Source organism: Neltuma alba, unplaced genomic scaffold, assembly GCF_004799145.2.
Source record: "Neltuma alba isolate B1F8T4 unplaced genomic scaffold, ASM479914v2 tig00012192_pilon, whole genome shotgun sequence".
NCBI classification, from domain to species: Eukaryota; Viridiplantae; Streptophyta; class Magnoliopsida; order Fabales; family Fabaceae; genus Neltuma; species Neltuma alba.
Window position 1 is genome coordinate 751211 of NW_021636732.1, and position 4768 is coordinate 755978.

Consider the following 4768-nt stretch of genomic DNA (forward strand, 5'->3'; position numbering starts at 1 on the left):
TTATTATATTTTATTTCAAAAGAATTAAATTGCCACACCAGTAACCAACGAAACGCAACAGTATGATTTGTAAAGATATTTTTAATAATGGATATAGCAACAATTTTTTTCAATAATCTCCCGTTTTTCTTATAATATTATTCATGTCGTTTTAGAATCTTAAAAGTTTGTAAAACAAACAAAATATAAATCTTATCCATGAAGGGTTAAAACTGTGTTTTAAAAAATAAAATAAAAATAGCTAGTACCTCCTCCCGAGCTAAATGATCAAGATCCTTAGAGCGTGGCCAAAGCTCCATGAAACCATACCGTGATACAACATCCCGCAGAGAGCTCTCTACTGCTGATGTTCCATCTTCACCTGGTCCAGAGAGTGCTTCTTTTCTTCTTTCTTCAACCTACCATAATACTCAAATGCAAATCAATAAACTTTTTCACAGAGACCTACACAGCCTCCAATAGCAGGGTAATAAAATAAAGTAGACATACTAGATAACGATGGAAATAACAAAATATCTAGTAAATCAAAGCGGATGGCGACCGGCTTAAACTTCATGACTAGTTTACATTTTCTTGCCATCCCGCAAGATCTTGTTTCCAACTATTATTGCGGAATATATAGGAGAAAACTTTGCTTTGAATACATGGATTTACTTTACAATAATGAAGCATAAGGCCATTGGACTTAGTTTAAAAATCAGCTTCAGGTGATCTTCAGCCCTCTCTTTACAAAGTCATAATGTATCCTAGTAGTGGATTTTCGACAAACATACTATTCCCCAAAAAGCCAACCAACCGCCAAGTGTACAAGAAGAAATCAAAAATATCGTGGAAAAGTAGAAATTTGATAAAAACCTAATTGTGACATGATATGTACGTACCCAAAAGCTAATGTGCTCACCATCAACATGCTCGCAAGGTCTCCGTAACTTTGCTCAAACTGGGTGAACTTTTTCCAGACCTGCAGATAGAAATATTTAACAGCCACATTGGAATTGCAGGTATGCTACAACCACAATCACATTGAAGTCTGTAAGCAACACCTGATAGCCATACAAAGCTAGATAATAGCATAAATTACAAGTGAAAAAGAACAACGCGTCAAACTGACAAGAATATGGAAAATGTCATGCCTTCCTAAATAACAAGGTCCCATATTGCTCACAAGTGTTGCAAAAAGAAAAATGCAAAAGTTTTTATACATGTGGCTATCGAATGGTTGCCAGCAACAAAGAGACCCTTGATCACGTGATCATTAAATTCATACCAAAATTTTCGACAATAAAGACCCTCCACTAGGCAGCCTCACCTATACCACGTATCAATTTAATGAAGATAGTCATACAAATAGTCATTAAAAAAAGTAATTTAACAAAATCCCAACGTTAGAGAAACTTCAATCAAGCCTCAAATACATTCCCCAGTGGAATCTCCATATCCCATGATTTGGAGGTCTTCATCTTCAAACATTCGCCAAAGAAATGGTAAGCACCAAAGCCATTAGGCATTAAATGGAGTGCACAGTAAGCAGTATTTCTTAAGGAAAACAATTATTTCCACAGGAGCCAAAACAACACTTGAGCATTTTATCGCACAGCAGTAGTGTTTTTTTAGGTCCCACATTACCTATAATTCTTAGATTCTTTACCAATCAGGCCTAGAATGGAGTAAACATTTACAGCATTTATTTAGAAAAATACTTACTTCTGGTAAGGGGGCAAACACAACATAAGCATTTATTAGTGCATGAGAAATGTTCTTCTTGTTTTTTCTGGGGGGGATAGGGAACACAATATGCACATGCTTGGTTTCCTCCATTGTTGGTAAATTTCACAAAAGAGCAAGAGAAAAAGTTGGTGCCAGGCATATCTCAACTGATTCATCAGATGTAAGTGAACTTAAAGCCCGTTCAAACAAAGCCCGTATATTTTGCTCATCATTCAAACGTGCCAAGAAATCTCCATAGCTAAATTATCAAGAACATCAATCACCACAGTCGATCACTGTATAAAATCAGAACAGTAGCAGTAATAAATTTTTCAGAAAGATTCAACAAAAACATAAAGCAACAAGAAGTAAAGGATCTTGAGGTATTTCATTTTGTAAGCACCTTAAACAGACACCAACATTGCTGGATGTTTTAAGCAACTTTGGTTGCCATATGAAGAGCTCAAGATTTACCAGGTCATGTATAATAAATCCATGATTCATGTAGACAAAACAACCAGTGATGTTCCTATAATTCTAGCAACACTTCAGAAAACAATTTTGAGACTGCACAGTTTAACACCCAAGACATCAGCACACATGGCCAAAAAAGCCTGTACAAGTACCAGCAAAATGTATTACGACAGACCCTACTACAACAAAGAAAACTAACTAATTAAAAATCTCCATATAAAAGCAATCATTACCGACAAATAGCGGTCACTACCCACAAAAAAAAAAAGAATCTTGTGCACTTACCATGTGCTGTCACTCACCAAAGAGAAATCAAATAAACAAACCACCAAGGCACGGACTAACTAGAATGCGTTGCAGCATATGGCACAAAGGGGACACTTAGGGGCCGTGCCCAAAGATAGAAGAGGGTGGAGGAAAGTCCTTACAGGATGTCCTTTTTCAAATGATAGCGCTAATAATATAACAAACTAGTTGCCACAAAACATAAGAGTAATCAACAAAGTGCAATAGGAAAAGGATTGTTGAGCCGGTCGAAGAACTCACTCTAGAATGTAAAAAGGTTCATGCATGAATCGCTTTAGTCCTGCTTCAAAAACATTGTTCGCTATCTAAATAATTGAGCAGTTATCATGCAGTGGTTCAAAGTCTATTTGCCAACAGTATATCTTTTTGGCATTATCAGCTGTTAAAAATCAGAACAATTTTACATTGAGTGGACCCCATGAATGACACAACAAGGGCGAGAAGGGTGTTGATGGTGTGAACATGCATTCTCAGACTAATAGGGAAGACCAGCACCAACTTTTGTGGAACATCAATTGCAAATTAATAACAGACATCTCCTTGCTCATTCTTTCAGCATACACACACAATTCCAAGTTATAAAATTACATAGAATTACATATCTAACCATGCACGCATAAACATGCAAAATTTGTCGGCAAATGTAGGGAAGCAGAATGAATAGAAATAACCACCAGGCACATGATTCTGTAGATAATATAATCTCATGACCTACGGTATAAAAATAAAATAGAATTGACCTCGAGTAATTATCGCATAAAGAAAGGAGAAAATTGTGGCACCTTTGGGTCCTTATCAAGACAAAAGGTAACGATAAACTACAATAAAGAAAATGAAACTCTTAAGGACATCAGAAAAAATACGATCAAGAAAACGCCACTATAAAGACATCAGAAAAAATTTGATTCTGCAGGTCACATCCACACTTTTATAGCCATATAATTTCATAGTACAAAACAACACTTTTTCTTCTTTGCAGCAGGACTTTGAGGATGCTTATACAAAGTCCTTTTAAAAAAAAAAAAAAAGGTTAAGGTTGCAATTAAAAGGTGAGATGTGGAGGCAATAGTAAATGCATTTTGAAAAATATACTAAAATAATGAAAGAAAAGGACCACATACCAGGGAGAGCCTCTACCCTTTGAAAAGGCTATGTACTCCATCCATACAGGGCCAGATTCTATGTCTGCTTCTGTCAGTAAATAATTGGAATTGGTTAAGTTAGTGGGAAGAAAGCACCATTTTGTTATTCTGAATATAGACCACGGATATCTTTTCCCCTTCCTTTGCCCCAAGTATATTTTCAAACCTTAATATCCGTAAACAGTATTACGGAAAGAGGACATTATCTTAGGAAAACATTTATAACAATAAATAAGGACTTCAAATAACAGAAATCTTCCAGCAACACATCTTACAGGAGAAGGCTACTAGCAGAAAGCTCTAAATACATGTAAAACGTAACTGAAGACTACTTTCAGTTCCCATGCACATATTTGGCAGGGTGACTTTAACTAGTTGAAACAAATTTGAAATATACCATTGCTAGGTCCACCAAATAATGCCCAAAAAAATTAAACAACATATAAGAAAATTAGGTTATTCAAATATGATCAGCAAAAAAACAATTATGAAGTGCTTCTAAGCCAAAACATAATCTGCTTCTGTCTTTATGTATACATGCTAATTGCCAAGACATTCTAGGCCAGTAAACTTTAGGACATCCAGTTTCGCAGAAGCCCCTCACTAAATCTCGACCAAGTTTAGATCAATTAACTCTCTCACGTTGGCCTCTGCACCAAACAAACATCTCAAAAAGTAAAAAGTAAAACCAAAGCTGTTATATAATGACCTATAAGAAACGGGGCGATGAGATTGAGGGAAAACATTTACCAGTGTAGTTGAACATAAAATCAAAAGCTTTTCTAGTCTCTTCTCTGACCCTCTACCCCTTTCTTGTCATTAACCTTTCTAATGAGACGGATGTAATATCTCCTACAAAGCCAAGATGAAAAACAAGCTGAAATGTTTAACATAATACCAGTAGAGATAAAAAGATGGTCATTCATTCATGTTTACAAGGAAAGCAATCCGAGTGGATATTTAAGAATGCCTCTGTTATATTTATACGGTTTCAAAGAATATATATGGGTGGAAAAGTCCTCGGAGCATAGCTTCCAAGCACAAGATAACATCTCCATAGTGAAATGTCGATTATTTTTATTCCTTTCAATACCTAAGAATCGAGAAGGGTGAGCAGAGGTGGAGGGGCCAAGAAAGAA

At 35.8% G+C, this 4768-nt stretch overlaps 1 long non-coding RNA gene across 2 annotated transcripts; it reads right to left on the reverse strand.

Moving 5' to 3' along the window:
- Positions 1 to 286: 286 nt before the first annotated feature.
- Positions 287 to 4515, reverse strand: LOC114724545 (uncharacterized). 2 transcript variants are annotated; one of them, XR_003738327.1, is made up of 4 exons: positions 4380 to 4515; positions 3609 to 3678; positions 882 to 2003; positions 287 to 398 (listed from the first exon to the last, which is right to left on the reverse strand). It is a non-coding gene; the product is annotated as an uncharacterized LOC114724545 (long non-coding RNA). The 2 variants fall into 2 exon arrangements; XR_003738326.1 differs by lacking the exon at positions 4380 to 4515 and adding an exon at positions 4167 to 4248.
- Between the last annotated feature and the right edge of the window lie 253 nt (positions 4516 to 4768).